This window comes from Oncorhynchus masou, chromosome 19, assembly GCF_036934945.1.
Source record: "Oncorhynchus masou masou isolate Uvic2021 chromosome 19, UVic_Omas_1.1, whole genome shotgun sequence".
NCBI lineage: Eukaryota > Metazoa > Chordata > Actinopteri > Salmoniformes > Salmonidae > Oncorhynchus > Oncorhynchus masou.
Window position 1 is genome coordinate 24,669,395 of NC_088230.1, and position 23,179 is coordinate 24,692,573.

Genomic DNA, 23,179 nt, shown 5'->3' on the forward strand with positions numbered 1-23,179 from the left:
GATGCCTACAGACTCCAACACAGGCCTTACTGCCTCTGACCGAGTCATGGTGGTTAAGCGGACAGGACTTAACCTTCAGTCTGGACATCAACTGCTGCTGAACAGTGCCTGTGTTCTCTGGCTAGATGCACGTGGGCTGATATGAAAGTTGAAACACGTAGAACCTCAACTCATGAAGTGTGACTGGATAGAGACAACTAGGGTTTGGCTGATTACTTAACAATTAACATGAAGGGAAACGTAATGTAAGTAATGACAATTTGGAGTTGAACCTCAAATGCTATGGTTTTTACAGTACCTCATTAACAGTAGGGCTGTCCCTGAGGCCAATAGTGGTAACAGGGATAGATAGAGCAAACATGTTCTGGGTCAGTTATCTTCTTAAACCTTTTTTATGATCTAGAGAACAACTGATCGTAACCTCTTATCAATACCAAACACAGTGTTATACCAGCTGGATAAAAAATGAATCTTTCTACCAGTTAATTCTCAACCAAGTGAGCTCCAAAATATCTTACAATCTCACATCCACTTTGATTCACTACATATTTGGATTGTTAGTTTGAATTGTTAGTTTGGTATAAATGTTTATTTGTATTGTTGACATGATAACCTTTTGTGTCAAGGTATACATACTCACTACTCAGCAAACCATTGTCATTTATTTTGACGGGTGAGTAATATAAATTATACACAAAAGTGTATGAAATCGTTTGAAACTTGAAAACAAGAAATAAACCAGTTATTTATAAAATGACAGTACTATTTTCTTCTAGTAAAATACTAAATTGCTTTGCACGTATACACCGACACATTACCACACATGGTCCACTGTGTGTACAGTCTGCTAGTGCTAACACACTCACACAGAGGAACTTCAAGTGGCAATGTTGAGTCTGGCAGCGTCAGGCATTAGTCTGTCCTTGGTGTAGTCCTCTATCACGGAGGAGAGGGAAGAGATGGGCCCCGTGAAGCAGCCCTGCTCCATCCTGTCCATCAGAGAGAAGATGGCTTCGGTGAAGCAACCCTTCTCCATCCCGTCCATCAGGGAGGAGATGGCCTTATTGAAGCAGCCCTGCTGCATCCTGTCCACAAACAGGTAGTGATGCAAGTGAGCCTGCCAAAACAATACATTATGTCAGATAGGGATGTACTCTACACTGATCACAGGGAAAATCCTGATGCCTACAGCCTTGCTTAGAGAACCGCTTCTCCTTCTTTAACAGAACTCTGCTATTGTCCTCTGTGAAATGGAAATGGTCTTGTTGCTGTCTTTACCTCTCAATGTTCTGGACCCTAAACACTTCTTTGCAACAGAGTTTAAGGTTGTTGTGATTGAAGATTAGGTTCGGATGCACCTTCTTCCTGTAGAGCTTGGTGATGTGGTCTCAGAGCTCTATGAAGGTGGGCTTGACGCAGGTGTTGTTGGTCAGGGCCAGTAAGGAGTGATCCACATGGGGCATAGAACACAGCCCTGACTTCCATCCCTCCTGGTTCCACGACACAAAGGGCAGTGGGCCTCAGTCTGAGATGAAGAAGAAGAGAGAATAAATATGGGGCTACCATTGGTCAACCTGCTTTTCGATGAAAACATATAGGGTCGATTTCTCATTCTCAAAGGAGAAGTTTAGGCGCCTGGAAATGAGCCCATAGGTGACCAGACACGGAATCAGCCCACATTTCCAGGGTTTACTTTAAATCACATCTAGATGTACAGTCTAATTGAACAACCAAAGTATATAATACTGTCACTATCCAAAGTCACCTAAATGTGCCACAAGGTGTCTGTGCTCCAGGAGATTTCTCCTCCAGATTTACATGGTGGTCATCCACAGGTATGTGCTCTCATAAAACCTCCTGTTTCTGCTCTTGACAACATGCCACATGAAAAAGATCTCTGCAGGGAGAGGAGAAGGTGGGAGCTGAATTGGTCAGTCATGATTCAATGGCATCTATAGTGGAACACAAACACACAGCGGTGAATTGGAACACTATTTGAGAGTGAGCAGCTGGGAAGGTCTTTTGCAACAGGTTGTTGTGATTGAAGATTAGGTTCGGATGCACCTTCTTCCTGTAGAGCTTGGTGATGCGGTCTCAGAGCTCTATGAAGGTGGGCTTGACGCAGGTGGGCTTGACGCGGCAGTGTAGCCTAGTGGTTAGAGCATTGGACTAGTAACCGAAAGGTTGCAAGTTCAAATCCCCGAAAGTTTGCAAGTTCAAATCCCCGAGCTGACAAGGTACAAAATCTGTCGTTCTGCCCCTGAACAGGCAGTTAACCCACTGTTCCTAGGCCGTCATTGAAAATAAGAATTTGTTCTTAACTGACTTGCCTAGTAAAATAAAGGTAAAATAAAAAAATAAAAGGTAATCTCTGGGCCTTACGAGTATGGATGAGTCTGGGTGAACAGGCAGTTTGTCACGACTCCCACCGAAGGTGGCTCCCCTGCCTGTCCGGGCAGTGCTCGGCGGTCGTCTAGCCGCCATCTATCCCTTTTTCCTTTTCTGTTAGTTTAGTCTTATTAGTTGCACCTGTTCCTTTTTGTGTTTCTTGATTTTTGGTCTATTTAAGCTTGTTAGGCCCGCTTAGGTTTGTGCAGGATTAATTTTGTTCTCTGTCGGTTGTGGATGTGTTCTCATTTTCTCCGGGCCGTTTGTCCTGTGTTTTGGGCTGGTCAGTGTTATGCGCCCTGTATTTGGCGTGACCGTTTTGTGCTGGAGAATAAATACAACAAATCACCAAACCCTCTGCTCTCTCTGCCTGACTCCTACCCACCACTCCTTGTAACCTGTGACACAGTTGCAGTCCTTTTTTATTAGAGATTGGAAACAGGAATGGGGGGATAGCTGAAATCAGACACCTGCATGTTGCCCCAGAACCCGAGGGCACAGGCCAGGTATTGGTCTTTACTGGAGGCATCAGTGAACATCTGGTCCAGTCTGAGGTAGGATAGACACAGACAGTATTGAATGCATACATTTTCATACGGGTCCCTCTTGGGAATCAAACCCACAACCCTGGCGTTGCAAGCGCCATGCTCTACCAACTGAGCCACACAAGACTGCAATGTACCGTAACTAAATTTGTATTTTTTTCAATTTTTCTTGGGTCACTATAACTATACTGTCACGAATATTACCGAAGGTGACTCCCCTTCTTGTTCGGGTGGCGCTCGGCGGTCGTCGTCGCCGGTCTACTAGCTATCACCGATCCATTGTTCTGTGTTCCTTTGGTTTTGTCTGATTGGTATCACCTGTTTCTTGTTTGGTTGTTAGGGTGGGGTTATATATAGTTTGTTCAGCCCGCTTCTGTTTCGTGCGGGCTTGTACGTCTGTTCTGTGTTTGAGTGTATTTTGTTTGTATTTTGGGTTTCGCGCTGTCCGTTATTATTTCTGATCATTTGTTTTCCTACTTTTGTTCATGTTATTTTTCCTGGACATTAAAGCGTGTTTTTTCCCACATCTTTTGCTCTCTGCGCCTGACTCCACACCTCCTCACTCATTTGTCGTAACATATACAGTATATATTTTGCCAATTGGATTGATCCCCTCTACCACACGGAACCCCACTAATCTACCGACGGAAACGCACAAATTGGCTAAAAACAGACCTCCATCCTATGCTAGCTTGCTACCGATGGCCCGGCTAGCTGTCTGAATCGCCATCACCCCAACCAACCTCACTACTCACTGGACCCTTATGATCACTCGACTAAGAATGCCTCTACTTAATCTCAATATGCCTTGTCCATTGCTGTTCTGGTTAGTGTTTATTGGCTTATTTCACTGTAGAGCCTCTAGCCCTGCTCACTATGCCTTATCCAAACTTTCAATTCCACCACCCACACATGTGATGACATCACCTGGTTTCAATGATGTTTCTAGAGACAATATCTCTCTCATCATCACTCAATACCTAGGTTTACCTCCACTGTATTCACATCCTACCATACCACATCCTCTGTACATTATACCTTAAAGCTATTTTATCGCCCCCAGAAACCTCCTTTTACTCTCTCTTCCGGGTGTTCTAGACGACCAATTCTCATAGCTTTTAGCCGTACCCTTATCCTACTCCTCCTCTGTTCCTCTGGTGATGTAGAGGTGAATCCAGGCCCTGCAGTGCCTAGCTCCAGTCCTATTCCCCAGGCGCTCACTTTTGATGACTTCTGTAACCGTAATTGCCTTGGTTTCATGCATGTTAGCATTAGAAGCCTCCTCCCTAAGTTTGTTTTATTCACTGCTTTAGCACACTCTGCTAACCCAGATGTTCTAGCCATGTCTGAATCCTGGCTTAGGACGACCACCAAAAATTCTGAAATTTTTATCCCTAACTACAACATTTTCAGACAAGATAGAACGGCCAAAGGAGGCGTTGTGGTGCAATCTACTGCAAAAATAGCCTGCAGAGTTCTGTCCTACTTTCAAGGTCTGTACGCAAACCATTTGAACTTCTACTTTATAAAATCCACCTCTCTAAAAACAAGTCTTTCACTGTTGCCGCCTGCTATAGACCACCCTCTGCCCCCAACTGTGCTCTGGGCACCATATGTGAACTGATTGCCCCCCCATCTATCTTCAGAGCTCGTGCTGCTAGGCAACCTAAACTGGAATATGCTTAACACCCCAGCCATCCTACAATCAAAGCTTGATGCCCTCAATCTCACACAAATTATCAATGAACCTACCAGGTACCACCCCAAAGCCGTAAAAACGGCACCCTCATAGATATCATCCTAACCAACTTGCCCTCTAAATACACCTCTGCTGTTTTCAACCAAGATCTCAGCGATCACTGCCTCGTTGCCTGCATCCGTAATGGGTCAGCGGTCAAACAACCTCCACTCTTCACTGTCAAACACTCCCTGAAACACTTCAGTGAGCAGGCCTTTCTAATCGACCTGGCCAGGGTATCCTGGAAGGATATTGATCTCATCCCGTCAGTAGAGGACGCCTGTTTTTTTTAATGCCTTCCTCACTATCTTAAATAAGCATGCCCAGGAACAGATATAGAACCAGGAACAGATATAGCCCTTGGTTCTCTCCAGACCTGACTGCCCTTAACCAACACGAAAACAACCTATGGCGTTCTGCATTAGCATCGAACAGCGCCCGTGATATGCAACTTTTCAGGGAAGCTAGAAAGTTAGAAAAGCCAAGCTAGCTAGCTTTTTCAAGGAGGAATTTGCTTCATGCAACACAAACTCCAAAAAGTTCTGGGACACTATAAAGTCCATGGAGAATAAGATCACATCCTCCCAGCTGCCCACTCCACTGACGATAGGAAACACTGTCAACACCGATAAATCCACTACAATTGAGAATTTCAAGAAGCATTTTTCTACGGCTGGCCATGCTTTCCACCTGGCTACCCCTACCCTGGTCAACAGCACTGCACCCCCCCACAGCAACTCGCCCAAGCCTTCCCCATTTCTCCTTCTCCCAAATCCAGTCATGTAACTGCTTTCCTCCTCCTCTTCTTCTGAGGAGTAGCAAGGATCAGACCAATGCGCAGCGTGGTAAGTGTCCATGATACTTTAATAATAACTGAACACGACTCAATACAAAAATAACAAAGTGAATGGAAACGAAAACCGAAACAGTCCTGAATGGTGACACAAACAACAAAACAGGAAACAATCACCCACGAAACACAGGTGGGAAAAGGCTACCTAAGTATGATTCTCAATCAGAGACAACCAACACCACCTGCCTCTGATTGAGAACCATACCAGGCCAAACACAAAACACAACATAGAAAAACGAACATAGACAACCCACCCAACTCACTCCCTGACCATACTAAAACAAAGACATAACAAAAGAACTAAGGTCAGAACGTGACAGTACCCCCCCTAAAGGTGCGGACTCCGGCCGCAAAACCTGAACCTATAGGGGAGGGTCTGGGTGGGTGTCTGTCCGTGGTGGCTGCTCTGGCGAGGGACGTGGACCCCACTCCATCATAGTCTTTACCCGCTTCTTAACCCGCCTCCGTGGCACCTTTCGAGCGGCGACCCTCGCCGGACTGGGGAACCTAGCAACGGGTCTCGAATGGATGGGAGAATCCGGCAGCACCGGACAGACGGGAGACTCCGGCAGCGTCGGAGTGAAGGGCGACTCCGACAGCGCTGGAGTCATGGGCGATTCAGGCATCTCCTGGCTGATGGACAGCTCTGGCAGCTTCTGACTGACGGGCGGCTCTGGCAGCTCCTGACTGACGGGCGGCTCTGGCAGCTCCTGACTGACGGGCGGCTCTGGCAGCTCCTGACTGACGGGCGGCTCTGGCAGCTCCTGACTGACGGGCGGCTCTGGCAGCTCCTGACAGACGGGCGGCTCTGGCAGCTCAGGACAGACGGGCGGCTCTGGCAGCTCAGGACAGACGGGCGGCTCTGGCAGCTCAGGACAGACGGGCGGCTCTGGCAGCTCAGGACAGATGGGTGGCTCTGGCAGCTCAGGACACACGGGTGGCTCTCGCAGTTCAGGACAGACAGGAGACTCTGGAAGCGCTGGACAGGCGGGAGCACCTGGAGGAAGGATAGACCGAACCGTGGAGGTGCACTGGAGGTCTCGAGCACAGAGCCTGCACAACCCTACCTGGCTGGATACTCCCCGTAGCCAGGCCAGTGCGGCGAGGTGGAACAGACCGCACTGGGCTGTGCTGGCGAACCGGGGACACCTTGCGTAGGGATGGTGCCATGTAGCCCGGCCCGAGGAGACGCACTGGAGACCAGATGCGCTGAGCCGGCTTCATGGCACCTGGCTCGATGCACACTCTAGCCAGGCCGATACGAGGAGCTGCAATGTAACGCCACCTCTCTCCACGGTAAGCACGGGGAGTTGGCTCAGGTCTAGAGCTCAGGTCTCCTAGCCACCCCCCCCCCCAATCCAGCCGCGCTGCCGTACTTCCTCCTTATATCGCCGCCTCTCAGCGATATTCCCCAGCCTGTGCCCAGGGTCCTTCTCAGTCCAGAATCTCCTCCCATGTCCATGAGTCCCGAGATTTCCGCTGCTGCCCGATACCACGCTGCTTGGTCCTTTGGTGGTGGGTGATTCTGTAACGTCTTTCCTCCTCTTCTGAGGAAAACTAAGGTCAGAACGTGACAACTCAGCTGATGTTCTGAAAGAGCTGCAAAATCTGGACCCCTACAAATCAGTGGGGCTAGACGATCAGGACCCTTTCTAAAATGATCTGCCAAAATTGTTACAACCCCAATTACTAGCCTGTTCAACCTCTCTTTCGTGTCGTCTGAGATTCCCAAAGATTGGAAAGCAGCTGCGGACATGCCCCTCTTCAAAGTGGGTGACATTCTTGATCCAAACCGCTACAGACCTGTATCTATCCTACCCTGGCTTTCTAAGGTCTTCGAAAGCCAAGTCAACAAACAGATTTCCGACCATTTCGAATCCCACCATACCTTCTCCGCTATGCAATGATGGCTTAGGCTTTCGACTCTGTCAATCACCACATCCTCATCGGCAGACTCGACAGCCTTGGTTTCTCAAATGATTGCCTCGTCTGGTTCACCAACTACTTCTCTGATAGAGTTCAGTGTGTCAAATCGGAGGGTCTGTTGTCTGGGCCTCTGGCAGGCTCTATGTGGGTGCCACAGGGTTCAATTCTTGGACCGACTCTCTTCTCTGTATACATCAATGATGCCGCTCTTGCTGCTGGTGAGTCTCTGATCCACCTCTACGCAGACAACACCATTCTGTATACTTCTGGCCCTTCTTTGGACACTGTGTTAACAACCCTCCAGATGAGCTTCAATGCCATACAACTCTCCTTCCATGGCCTCCAATTGCTATTAAATACAAGTAAAACTAAATGCATGCTCTTCAACCGATCACTGCCTGCACCTGCCCGCCTGTCTAACATCACAACTCTGGACGGCTCTGACTTAGAATATGTGGACAACTACAAATACGTAGGTGTCTGGTGAGACTGTAAACTCTCCTTCCAGACTCACATCAAACATCTCCAATCCAAAGTTAATTCTAGAATTGGCTTCCTATTTCTCAACAAAGCATCCTTCACTCATGCTGCCAAATATTCCATTGTAAAACTGACCATCCTACCAATCCTTGACTTCGACGATGTCAATTACAAAATAGCCTCCAATACCCTACTCAATAAATTGGATGCAGTCTATCACAGTGCCATCCGTTTTGTCACCAAAGACCCATATACTACCCACCACTGCGACCTGTACACTCTCGTTGGCTGGCCCTCGCTTCATACTCGTCGCCAAACCCATTGGCTCCAGGTCATCTACAAGACCCTGCTAGGTAAAGTCCCCCCTTATCTCAGCTCACTGGTCACCACAGCAGCACCCACCGTTGCTATGTTGTATTTACTTCGCCACCATGGCCTTTTTTTTGCCTTTACCTCCCGTATCTCACCTCACTTGCTCACATTGTAAATAGACTTATGTTTCTACTGTATTATTGACTGTATGTTTGTTTTACTCCATGTGTAACTCTGTGTTGTTTTATGTGTCAAACTGCTTTTCGAACTTGTTCTCAACTTTATTTACCTGGTTAAATAAAGGTGAAAAAATTGCATCCAACAAAAGATAATATGCTACTGTATAGCACTTTCACACTACACTATACATGCCAGGACACACCACTGGCATAATGGGCTATTCATAGGTCTCTCTAGTATTCCTGGTTTACTGTGAGATTCCACTTTGAGACACCAGAATATATAATGAGTGCATGATATCATGCTATCACTATCACGTCACTATCACTCACTGTTTTTGTTATAAAGTGATAAATGATGCTGGCTCATCTAACCAATATGCGGCGCTATCACCTGTCCTAGGTTGGTAACCGTTCTGTGAGCAATAGAGATAGTTAGTTGAGTATTGGTCTCCGTGATAGATGGTGGTGTAAATCAGTTCCTAATAAATGACAAGTAAAGATTACATCCAGTGTCCTCCAATTATATGTTGGTCTATTCAAGATACTACAATTTTATATAGCATAGAGTAGACAGCATCAGTGAGACGGAGCTTTGCTATTCACTGAGTGTCAACAAAGGGCACTTGTACAGAGGGCAGTGGGCAATGTAATATCCTGAGTTCCAGAGAAGTCTATGGGTAAAAATAGCTGTTGGGACAGGAGAGCAGATATCCTAGTGGGGAAGTTAACATCAGCCAGGGTGTAGAGAGGGGTAACACTGGGCACCAGGTAGTAGGTCCATGTCATTCAGGTCCATGTTGAGCGATCCTTCAAAACGAGCCGAACTACAGCAGCAGAGAAACATAAACAGTGAATTGGTAGCACATCAGCCATGTAAGAACCAAGCAGACATATGCTAACAGCAGCAGAGAAACATAAACAGTGAATTGGTAGCACATCAGCCATGTAAGAACCAAGCAGACAGATGCTAATACCTCAGACAAACAAACATGATTCTTTATTGACACAAATAACCTCCAATTAACAGTGCAATGACTGCACTGTGCAATTACGTTGTTGGTAGTGGGGTGGTTCTTTTGTAATTCTATTATAGCACTTTTATAACTCCGAATTTTCTCTCAATTTTCTTAAAAAGGGCTTTTTTATGTTTTTTTAAATCCAAAAACAGATGTTGGTTTTTACAATGGCAGTAAAATGCACTGGAGGAGACCAGACTGCAAACACCTGGGAGGCTCAATGAAGAGGCCTAGTGCCACAGACTGCAGCCTGTCTATCTCCAATAGTCTACCTGGTGATATTGAGCAGCAGGTTGGCTACGACATTGTTCATGGCATTCTCCGCTCCACTGACGCCTCCCTGACCTGAGACGATGGCAGTGTCCTTCTTGATCACAGAACCTACTTTTCCACTGTGGGGCATGTGCTTTATCTTGTTCACTCTGCCTACCAATGACTGGAAGAAGAACAACAAAAATGGACAAAGGAAGTAAATCACTGCGGTTTAACTTTAACTGTCAGAAACAGAATGGAGGACATGCATAATGAGGAAAGACCTGAGCACTGAATCAAAGTCTAGGATTACACTTTAACCCTGACACACAGGCAGTAACACACCTGATTCTCCACGAGGAGAACACAAGTCGGCATGCCCGGTGAGCTACTGCATGGCCAAGACACTGTTGTAGGAGGAGGTGATGACGTCAAGTTTTAACACACAGTTGCCCAGTCCCTGGCCATCACAGCATAGGACACAACACATTATGCTCATCCCAAACTTTACACTGGAAAAACAATTGAAAGCACCAATGCTGTTCATGCAGTTATAATGTGTTTATTAATGTGGTTCAGTAGTTATGAGACTATGAATGCATTTGTACACTCCGAGTCCTCACCTCCAACCATTGAGTGAATGAGAAAGCATTGCAGCCAGTCACAATGCTCTTCTGCCCTCTTCAACTGGTCCACAATCTGTTCCCTGTAGGCTGAGCCAAACGTCCAGCGGCCCACTGCCCTGCAGATAAATTAATGAGGTTTGCACACTTGCTGTACAGAAGAAGTTTGGCATTGTTTGACCACAGAATTACCTCAATAATTAGAAGTTTATTGACTAGTCCTAATGTTCAGGTTTTAGCCAGAAACCTATCGTCAGTGTCAGTGGTGCTTGACAATTAGTGCTGAGCGATTAACCAACGATGTCGGTTTAAATATCTGAATGCCATTTAGTTTTTTTTTCTTTCCGTGAGCTAGATGTGCAGTTTCTTTAGAGATAAATTAGGTCAAGCCTGAACTGTGCGATGTAGTAGGGAGTTGTAGTTTCCAGCAGGACAATATTCTACATAGTTTAGCGCAGAGAACGTTGTAATTAATTACAACAACCATAATACATTGCAAGTCAGCTTAAACTTGTCCGGTCTGTGCGGAACACATGACCGAGAGGGTTAGAAAGCAGGTGCTTAGTGAGCCGAAGATGCATGATCTATGTGATTGATAGTTTGTATAAAAGTAAGCCTTATTTACTTTGAAGAACTACTAAATAGTGATTTTTGTCAGACAGCATAGGCAGCAGCTCTATAGAGATGATGACTTGGAATGAAATAATATAGTCATCAACTAAAACAAATATTTTATTAAAGTAAAGTAATGAGAATAAATTATGGTTAATGAGTGATAAGCAATAATGGGCAGTGCCCACCATCAAGGGACTTTTGTGAATTGTTTTATTCTGTGTTGTTACAGCATTAAACCCACATAATGCATAGTGCATTTAATGTCTAAAAAATAAATAATCGTAACCGAAAACCATGATCATTTTTTATAATCGTACCGAAACCGAACAGACATAAAAAAGCACTAATCACTACACACCAAACTACTGACAATGCTGTCTACACTGAAAAATACTATTTATGTGCCATATAATGAAGCGATTACCATGTAAAGCTCAGGGGTACTGAACTCTTTACCCCTACAAGGTAATAGGTGTTCTGTTTTTCTGTGATACCTGATAATTAATTGCACCCACTTCGAGACCTACTGTAGGCCTAAGTCAGTCCCTGATTAGGTGAGAACAATGGAAAAGCACATTGAAACTAACTTTGAGGTGCCTAGCCTATACAGAACTTTTACAAAAAAATGAGTTTCATAATCTGCATGTGAGATGGCAGAGGCAGGCATGCAGACAGAGAGACAGTCAGTCACTCAGTTAGTCACTCAGTCCCTCACCAGGACACGTCAATGAGCAGGACACGTCAATGACATCTCTCGCATGCGGGCCCTGTAGGATCTCATTTACCATGCCCTCCTCCACTCCTCCATGTCTACCAACACCGCCTGTAGAGAGGGCATTCCTCTTGTCAGAGGGTGTGTGAAGCTGACACACACACACACAGACATAAATCAAGCAGAGACAATAAATCATCACTGGAATTTACCCTGGGATCGTATCCTCCCACCGGTGATGTCACAAGCTCCTCCATTGCTTCTGCTGGAAATACATACATAGCAGGGAACAACAATGGTCATTTGAGAAGGTGAGTGAAGGTTGACTGACTGACTGAGCATGCACATTTCACAGGCAATGGGTCACAGCAAAAGATGGGCGGGATGGAATTACCTTGGGTCAACATTCTGGGAAAAGCTGCTCAGAGCCTCATTGTAGATTACTTTCTAAATGACAAAGAAAATAGGAAAGAAATGTGAGAGATACTGTAGCCCAGTTATGAATATGTCAAATGAGAACATACCACTAGCCTTACTTCCTGTCCCATTTTACACAACAGGGGGTAAAAACCACAGGTGACTGGCATTCATCTAGAATACATTGTTAAACATTATGAAATATTTTCTCCACTACTGGTAGCCTTGACCTTTTCCCATCAAATCAAATCAAATAGATGTACCTTTTAATAACTACAATTATTTTTAAGGAAAAGTTTACTTACCTTGTTGACATGAATGCTCCCGCAAAGCAAGATCCCATAAACTGCAGCCCACCTGGTTACCACACTGTCCAACTGCAGAACACAGCTAACCCATGTTACATAAATATTAGCGAGCTCTTCCATTTTAAAGCAATGCTATATTGCTACCTTACTCAACATCTGACGTCAGCATGCCTGAGTGGACAAAACATTAGGAACATCTGCGCTTTCCTTGACATTGACTGACCTAGTGAAAGCTATGATTCCTTATTGATGTCACCTGTTAAATCTACTTCAATCAGTGTCGATTAGGGTTCATAATAAATTATTTATATGAACAGCATAGCGTGAAATGGAAAATTAAATTATATGCTATGTCTAAATCTTCTCTATGGCCTCTGCATGATAAATCAGCGCTCAGGGTGGGACAGACAGCCCAGCACAGTACGGAAAGCAGTTTTTGCCCAATTATATTTAAAAGTATAAATCAAATTCGCTAGCCTACAGCATACTTGAAACTTTGTGGGCCGCATGTGCTGCACTAGAATCGCATGTTCTCTTCTGCTTTATCATGGGTTGAAAGATGTGCATAATTCCATTCCATATAATACACTATTTTACAATACAGGACAGTAATACAGTTCACACTAAAAAAGATTAGGCTACTGGAGCTAGTTTCATTTATCTACTCAAGATAGAATATAGTTAGCTACATCTATGGGCTTTATGTTTTTCTGTAATGTGTAATGTGCAGTAGCCTATATCATATATGAAATGGATAACAGCACAATCATTTGGGCTAATTAAAAATCATTAATGCAGGCTCATAAAGTGTATTTAATATATGGCTCATCAGCAGGGTTGGGTAGGTTACTTTCTAAATGTAATCTGTTACAAGTTAAATTGTAATCAGTAACGTAACTTTTGGATTACCCAAACAGTAATGTAATCTGATTACATTCAGTTACTTTTAGATGACTTTCCCCTTAAGAGGCATTAGAAGAAGGCAATGTCATGGATCCCTCTGGAACTTTTTTTTTACGCACACCTGGCCCCTATTCCCAGTGATTAGTAATTGTATAAGTGTGCCCTTGGTTTACCAGTGTCCTGTCGATTATTGTTACAGTGTCCGTTGGTTCGTGTGAGTACCTGTCTGTGTGTTATGGCTTTCGTGCCATTGTGGATAGCGCAGATGATTACGGGTCTCATCCCGTGTGTTAATCATTGTGCTCTTGTGTTATTTATTTGAGTTACACCTCACTCTTTTGTTTGGGTTTCTAACCTGTATTTGTATAGTGTTCTTTTGGTCTTTTGGTCTTTGTCCCCGTGCCTTTACACGGCACGCCGTAATTTGGGTATAATAAAAACACCTATTACGCATTCCTGCGTCTGTCTCCCGAATCATTCATACCAGCGTGACAGACAAAAATGTATGTTACCAATTGAACAACATCTATTGCATGATAAATCAATGTTAAAGTTTACATAGCTGGCCATATACGGATGTTACATTTTACCTTATGGCTTGGTTATGTATGCTTCTATCCCATCACTTTCTACTGCATGTAATAATATGATTAAATTATATAATTCCCAATAAATGTTAGAACCCTTGATCTTCAAGAATAGGACTTGAAAATCTGGAAGTATAGTTTAGCCAAATTGTTTTACCTGAGCACGACCCCAGAACTATGGACTTATTAGCCACCTCTACTCTGTTGTTTATGATTTTGTTGTCATGGAGGATTGATTGGGCTCATTGATTTGAGTTGAAAAATTAATGCAGCGCTCATGGAATGGCATGTTTTGCCAAGAGTGTGCAAAATGTATTAAACCCTAGCGTAGATGAAGAGGAGACAGGTTAATTACAATTGTTTAAGCCTTCAGACAAAGATTGTGTATGTGTGCCATTTAGAAGACAAAATATTTAAGTGCCTTTGAACAGAGTATGGTGGTCGGTGCCGTTTAAGTGTGTCAAGAACTGCAATGCTGCTGGGTCAACATGGCACTCCACAGCACCCCTGTGGAACACTTTTGACACCTCCTAGAGTCCATGTCCCGACGAATTGAGGCTGTTATGAGAGGACAGTGTTCCTAATGTTTTGTACACTCAGTGTATATTAACACTGGATTGTTGCTATGTATTGGCCATTGAGAAGCTTGGAAACCACCTGTTGGCCATATTATCATTCCCTACTAAGAGCAGTCCTCCATATAAATGAATAGAATTGTACAGTACTTCAATTAAATGTTTGAAGGACAAAATTACATGTATTTAAGTATTTTCGTTGTTGTTGTGAGAACAATAACATTAGTAATCTCAAACAATGATACTTTAAGGAATTCATTTTGTTTTTGTTTAGAGCACCTAATATAATTTACAAGTATGCAGTAAGGTGTTTGTAATAGAATAAACGTCCCAAAAACGAAAGGAGACATTAACTTGTTATGGCTGGGGGCAGTATTGAGTTCCTTGGATGAATAAGGTGCCCAGAGTAAACTGCCTGCTACTCAGGCCCAGTTGCTAATATATGCACATTATTAGTAGATTTGGATAGATAACTCTGAAGTTTCTAAAACTGTTTGAATGATGTCTGTGAGTATAACAGAACTCATATGGCAGGCAAAAACCTGAGGGAAAAAATCTAACCAGGAAGTAGGACATCTGAGGTTTGTAGTTGTTCAACTCTTTGCCTATCAAATACGCAGTGTTCTGCCAGAGAGGCATGAGCTGACCACGCGCGTTCACGTGAGAGTTGTCTTCAGAAATGCAATGGAACTCAAGCTAACGGAATTCTCCGGTTGGAACATTATTGAAGATTTATGATAAAAACATCCTAAAGATTGATTCTATACATCGTTTGACATGTTTCTACGAACTGTAATAATATCATATATTTCGTCGGAACTAAGCAATCGCGCATTGAGCATTTGGATTACTGGGCTAAACGCCCAAACAAAAAGAAGGTATTTGGACATAAATTATGTACTTTATCGAACCAATCAAACATTTATTGTGGAACTGGAATTCCTGGGAGTGCATTCTGATGAAGATCATCAAAGGTAAGTGAATATTTATAACGCTATTTCTGACTTCTGTTGACTCCAACATGGCGCATATCTGTATGGCTTGATTTGTTGTCTGAGCGCCGTACTCAGATTATTGCATGGTTTGCTTTTTCCATAAAGTTTTTTTGAAATCTGACACTGCGGTTGCATTAAGGAGAAGTGTATCTATAATTCCATGCATGATAGTTGTATCTTTTATCAATGTTTATTATGAGTATTTCTGGAAATTGATGTGGCTCTCTGCAAAATCACCGGATGTTTTGGAACTACTAAACATAACGTGCCAATGTAAACTCAGGTTTTTGTATATAAATATGAACTTTATCGAACAAAACATACATGTATTGTGTAACATAAGTCATATGAGTGTCATCTGATGAAGATCATCAAAGGTTAGTGATTAATTTTATTTCTATCTGATTTTTGTGACTCCTCTCTTTGGCTGGAAAATGGCTGTGTATATTTTTGTGACTAGGCTCTGACCTAACATAATGTTGTGCTTTCGCTGTAAAGCCTCTTTGAAATCGGACACTGTGGTGGGATTAACAACAAATGTATCTTTAAAATGGCGTTAAATACTTCTATGTTTGAGGAATTTTAATTACGAGATTTCTGTTGTTTTGAATTTGGTGCCCTGCACTTTCACTGGCTGTTGTCATATCGATCCCATTAGCGGGATTCAAACCATAAGAAATAACATTTCTATAGCTTCCAAAATATTTTTTACAGTGGTGGGGGAGTGACAAGATGGAGGCATGATGGCTTCAACACAGCACCCCCTTTGCAAGGTGTTGCAGCCATAGACATTAAAACAGTTAGAGCAGGTAGAGCAAACAGATATAAGAAAGTATCAAGCTCACATGGTACACCAAAGGATTGTCATTTCTTCATAGAATATCAGACGATAACTTCTTGGAATATTATAATTTACAGAACTTCATATATCAAACTTTCAGACCAATGTACAAGGCAGTTTGAGAATTTGAGCACAGAGTTTCTAAACCCAAAGGCGCAACATTGTCTACTTGGTCAGCGATGCAGACCAAGTAGAGAGGGCAGGGGTCTGGGGTTTGAGAAATCAATAAGAGAAGTGAAAAATTATTCTTCAGTTGTTCATTTTCTCAAAATCTGAAGGCACAACCTATTCTGAATGAAAATGTAATGCAACATGTAAAGTATTGAGTTAAAGCATTGTACGGGACTTGACTTACCCCTAACCAATAGAACTATAAAAGCTTAGAATATTTCCTGCACCTTGGTAATGGATTGTGAAATAAGCCCAAACCCTGTTCAAAAGAACCAATGTGTCACGCCCTGGTCTAAATATATTATGTTCATCTTCATTTATTTGGTCAGGCCAGGGTGTGACATGAGTTATTGTGGTGTGTTTTTGTCTTGGGGTTTTGTGGGGTGTCTAGCGTAGTCTATGGCTGCCTGAGGCGGTTCTCAATCAGAGTCAGGTGATTATCGTTGTCTCTGATTGGGAACCATATTTAGGCAGCCATATTCTTTGAGTGTTTCGTGGATGATTGTTCCTGTCTTTGTGTTTATATTCACCAGATAGGCCTTATAGTTTTTTCACGTTTCCGTCTGTTGTTTTTTGTACATTTCAGTTATTTCATGTCTCGTCATTTTTTCATCAATAAACATGAGTAACCACCACACTGCATTTTGGTCCGCTCCTCATTCAACAGAAGAACGTCGTTACACAATGAATGTTGAACATGTTGAACCTGTTAAAATGTCTTTAGGATCATTGGGTCTCCCCCCACGGGACGGTTGAGCTAACGTGGGCTAATGTGATTAGCATGAGTTTGTAAGTAACAAGAACATTTCCCAGGACATAGACATATCTGATTTTGACAGAAAGCTTAAATTCTTCTTAATCTAACTGCACTGTCCAATTTACAGTAGCTATTACAGTGAAAGAACACCATGCAATTGTTTGAGGAACTTGAACTAGAAAAGTTATATACCAATCAGGCACATTTGGGCAGTCTTGTTACAAAATGTTGAACAGAAATGCAAAATGATTCATTGGATCAGTTTAAAACATTACACTGCTACCATCTAGTGGCCAAAATCTAAGTTGCGCCTGGACTGGAATAGTACATTACAGCCTTTCTCTTGCATTTCAAAGATGATGGCACAAAATTAAAAAAAAGGTGTTTTTTTTCTTTACATTTTCTTTTACCAGATCTAATGTGTTATATTCTCCTACATTAATTTCATATTTACACAAACTTCAAAGTGTTTTCTTTCAAAAGTTATGAAGAATATGGATATCTTTGCTTCAATGCCTGAGCAACAGGCAGTTAGATTTGGGTTTGTCATTTTAAGCGAAAATTGAAGAAAAGGGCTGGATCCTTAGTTATTAAGAGGTTTTAAATAAACTTAAAAGGCTACAATTTATTGTACTTCCGATGGAGTTGTAGTTGATATCTCAAATGATGAAGTTATAAAGCAATTTGTAAGTCGGGAAAATGGAGACTGCGTCTGTTTCACTATTGTCTCAGGTGCCAGACTTATTATGGACAGAGAGTGACATCTGCTGGGCACTAAGACAGTGCAACCCAGTTACAGTTTTTCTCAGTCGCTTTGGTGCATTTTTCACATCATCCCTAACATGTGCAAAATAATAAGTGCATTTCTCAGAACAATTTGTACAAACTGCAATATACAATAGATATGTTTCTAAAGCTAGTCAGTCACTAAAAATCCTTAATACATCTCTCAACAGTAAATATTCATGCCAATGATCATGTCAGTGTCATAAGAATGATAAGTCATTGAGTCATTGTTCACGAACAAGGTCGTCAAAATGTTTAGGCATGTTGTCAATGTAACTGTGTGACAGTATTACCTGATGTAAACTTAGGCTACAGTTTGGATGACAGTTACTGTATTGAAAATGCACAAGGCTGAACTTCTATGGCATATATCAATTTCAACAGTACTATTTACATATTCCTGTATGTGGGTTATTGATTGAAAGAGACTGGACAACCCAAGGGGCACAAAGGAAAAAACACTAAATTAGAAAGAAACACAAGAAACCACCCCTAAGGCACAACTTTGCCCGCAGCACTGTTGTGCTGTCTCTACACAGCCAGACGCTCCTGTCTGTCGGCCCACATATTCTCATCCACATCACACCGGATATTTTCCCTTCCAATGGAATGTGGAAAGAATCTTTTGGAATGCCTTATCCATCCTCTGCAGGCGTCTACTGTGATGTCCTCACATGCTGCATCCATTGCAGCCAGCAGGGTCATCTGTGTGTGTGGCTGACGATCGTACACCTTCCACCTCCATGCTGAAAAGAACTCCTCAATTTGGTTAAGGAATGGTGAATAAGGTGGGAGGAATTCTATGAGCATCCTCGGGTGGGTCACAAACCATTGCCTTATGATGTTTGATCAATGGAAACTCACATTATCACAAATGACCACATACTTTGGCAAATCCTCTCTAAACAGACCCCTCTCATCATCAGGGATGAGAGCCCTGTAGAGAGTCTCTAAAAAGTTAAGTAGATGCTGGGTGTTGTATGGCCCTATAAGGGGAATATGGGTTAGGACACCATGCTCCGCAATAGCAGCACACATGGTGATACTTCCTCCCCGTTGGCCTGGCAAATCCACAGTTGCTCTGTGACCGATGATATTCCGACCCTTCTGCATTTGGTCAGGTTGAAGCCAGCCTCATCCACGTATACAAAGTTGTGAGAGGGTTCACTTGATTCCAACTCCATTATACGCTATATCCCAGAACACACAGTTGAATTTGTTTTGGTAAGGAAGAGTGACATAAAATGTACATATATTGCATGTTCCTTCCACAGCCATGGAAATGTGTGCAGGTTATGTTTACTGTACTATGTATCACTATAAAATGTTGCTGTAAAGTAGTTACATAGATATATGTTTTACCTGTACATACTGGTACCGTAGCTCCTTAACTCTGTCCTCATTCCTTTGGAATGGTACACGGTACAGCTGTTTCATACTCATCTGGTTTCTATGCAGCACCCTGTCGATGGTTGAGATGCTAACCGTATGGATGTTTTCAAAGACATTGTTGTCTTCAATAATGGTCCTTTGTATTTCCCTGAGTCTCATGGCATTGTTTGCTAGGACCATGGTGCAAATAGCCTCCTCCTGTTGAGGTGTGAAAAGGTGTCCTCTGCCACCGGTTTGAGGTAATCTTGCAGTCCTATGTGGGGAAAAATGCAGTGATGCATCGCACACTTTCACATAGACAAAAACTATGCGAACACACATTTTACTGTAAAACATACAGGTGGGTGCATGCAAGGTGCAGTATGTATCTGTATAGAGTATCTTTCTGTACGCTGTGAAATGCAAGTGGACTACTGTAATATGAATCATTGTAGGAAGTATACAGTATACTGCTTATATACAGTAACAGTGCACTGTACATTGGTGGACATACCCGTTCTCTCTTCGAAACGTTTGAACGATTGAGGACACGGTTGATCTCCCAATATTCGGCTGCACCCTTCGACCCGCCTCAGCCATTGTAAGGCCATGATTAACAACATGGTCTAAAATACTGGCCCTTATGTCATCAGATATGCGCCTATGTCCTCTTCTGCCTCTTCCTCTGTTTTGCCTTCCACCACGCATCCTTGCTCCTCTTCTTCCTCCTCTTGGCTGTTGACCCTGTTCGTTTCCTGGTCCCTCCATTATTGGAAAATTGCAACTCTGTTTTGTGTCTGTCTATATATGCTTGCCAATTGATTCTTCATGAGATGCACCTTTGAGCAATTTAGACAACTGGTTGATTGTTGGTTGAACTAACACTTTACATTCCTTCATGAGTGAGGGTCAATTTCACCTGCACAATTCATCAATTCACGTTTTTGTACAAAAGGTCTAATAGAAATGTGTAAAACTATGCTTGACAGATTATGACAAAATAGTTCAACAATTTTGCATGTAATGGCTTATGCAAGGAACTAATGCCCTAGATGTTTTGAGGGGTAAGACTATTCAACAGAAAACCATCTACTATAGTTTGATCAACATGACATGAGCAATTGCTAATGTGGAAAAAAGCTGACACTTGTACATTATCAATTGCAATTTGTTCAAAGGAATAAGAAATTGCTTTAATGATGTGCACAAGTGACTAGATGATTTGGAATTTGTACAAGTAGTATCAAGAATTGTACTTTTGATCTAAGAAATGCACCAAAGCGACTGAGAAAAACTGTAATACATATTGATCCCTCCAAAGCATTACATATGAATCTTAAAATAATAGACATTTAATTAATATTGAAGCAGAAAGTGAATATCCAACAGAGATTGGTAATAAAAATAGAGTAACCTTTTGAAGTGAAAACAATGCCTTCCAATATGTAGAAAGTGATCATATGTCACACCCTGATCTGTTTCACCTGTCTTTGTGCTTGTCTCCACCCCCCACCAGGTGTCTTCCATCTCCCCTCATTATCCCCTGTGTATTTATACTTGCGTTCTCTGTCTGTTGTCAGTTCGTTTTATCCATCAAGCCTACCAGTGGTTTTCCCCTGGCTCCTGTCTTTTTCTATAATTCCTGTTTTCTAGTTTTCCCGGTTTTGACCATTCTGCCTGCCCTGACCCTGAGCCAGCTTGCCGTTCTGTACCTTGTCATACCGCCCTGGATTATTGACCTCTGCCTGCCCTGACCCTGAGACTGCCTGTGTCACACCCTGACCATAGTTTGCTTTGTATGTTTCTATGTTTTGTTTGGCCAGGATGTGATCTGAGTGGGCATTCCATGTTGTGTGTCTAGTTTGTCTGTTTCTGTGTTTGGCCTGATAAGGTTCTCAATCAGAGGCAGGTGTTAGTCATTGTCTCTGATTGGGAACCATATTTAGGTAGCATGTTTGGTGTTGGGTTTTGTGGGTGATTGTCCTTATGTCCTTTTTTCTGTTGTGTGTTACTTAGCACCAGTGTTAGGCTGTTTCGGTTTTCGTATTACGTTTATTGTTTTTGTATTTGATTCGTGTTCACTTTGTTTTCATTAACCATGGATCGAAATAGCCACGCCGCATTTTGGTCTGACTCTCCTTTGCCTACAGAAAAGCGTGACAGCCTGCTGTTCTGTACCTTTAGACTCTGATCTGGATTACTGACCTGTCTGCCATTGACCTCTCGTTTTGCCTGCCCCTGTTCTAGTAATAACTTTTGTTACTTCGACACTGTCTGCATCTGCATCTTCCCTAAACCGTGAGAGTACGAATTGGCCATGACTGACCCAGCAAACACAGACCAGCTCCACAATGCCATCTCCCTGCAAGGAGCCACCATTGGACGACACAAGGAGTTACTGCAAAGTCTTATGGAGGGACCATACCCTGGCAGAATGCCATGACCAGGCGTCCAAGACTTTTCTGGAGCAATTCCGTGGATTCCCCACTGGGCAGCGGGTCACACCTGTAATCTCCCAGCCTATCCCAGTGTCCCGAGAAGTCCGCATACCTCCTCCGGAGCGCAATGCTGGAGATTCTGGAACCTGCCAGGCATTTATCTCCCAGTGCTTCCTCATTTTCAAGCTGCAGCCTTCTTCGTTCCCCTCGGACCCACGGGGATAGTGTACATCATAACGCTGATGTCCGGGAGGGCACTTGCCTGGGCTACGGCGGTGTGGGAGCAATAGTCCGCCGTCTGCCTCAGTCTAGAGGAGTTTGTGGCTGAAGTTCGGAAAGTGTTTGATTCTCCGTTGTCCGGGAGAGAGGCTCCCACTGCTTCAGCTACGTCAAGACTCCCGTAGTGTGGCAGACTACGCAGTGGATTTTCGTACGTTGGCGGCTGAGAGTGCCTGGAATCCGGAAGCATTGTTCGACATGTTCCTTCACAGATTATCGGAGGTGGTCAAAGATGAGCATGCAGCCTGGGAGCTGTCGATGGATCTTGACTCCCTCATAGCCTTGACCATCCAGATTGATGAGCGGATTCGAGAACATAGGAGAGAGAATCTGTGCCCTGTCACCCTCGTTCGTCCACCTCGCCTCCAAAAAAATCACAAGAGACCCCCAAAGCCTACATGTTCGAGTGAACCCGACGTCACCCGGGTTCTCTGAGGAATCACAGAGGGCTGTCGACTCGCCACTTTCAGATTCCAGGCACCTGGGCAGGGCGAGATTGACGCCGGCTGAGCACTTACGCCGACTCCACACCCAGAGCTTTCTATATTATGGAGTGACGGGACATTTTGTAGCTACCTGCCCATCAAAAAACCAGGCTCATCAAGAAAGGGCGAGTACTCTGATGGGCCTTTTCTTGTTTTTGGGATAGGGGGCAGCATTTTCACTTTTGCATGAATAGCGTGCCCAAACTGATCTGCCTCCTACTCTGTCCCAGATGCTAATATATGCATATTATTATTAGTATTGGATAGAAAACACTCTCAAGTTTCTAAAACTGTTTGAATGATGTCTGTGAGTATAACAAAACTCATATGGCAGACAAACAGGAAGTGAGAAATCGATTTTCAAAACAGTGCTTATTCAAATCCCTGATAGTTATGGATGTGCTTGTACTTCCAAGGGCTTCCATTTACATTTACATTTAAGTCATTTAGCAGACGCTCTTATCCAGAGCGACTTACAAATTGGTCTTCCCTTAGATGTCACCGTCTTTAGATCCTAGTTTTAGGATTCTACTATAAAGGAGGGGCTTATAGGAGCTCTTTAAGTGAGTGGTCTGGCAGAGAGCCTCCGTCTCATGACGCGGGGTCACGAGAGAGTATGCTCTG

At 43.3% G+C, this 23,179-nt stretch overlaps 1 pseudogene; it reads right to left on the minus strand.

Moving 5' to 3' along the window:
* Positions 1-877: 877 nt before the first annotated feature.
* Positions 878-21,970, minus strand: LOC135505636 (tubulin epsilon chain-like; annotated as a pseudogene).
* Between the last annotated feature and the right edge of the window lie 1,209 nt (positions 21,971-23,179).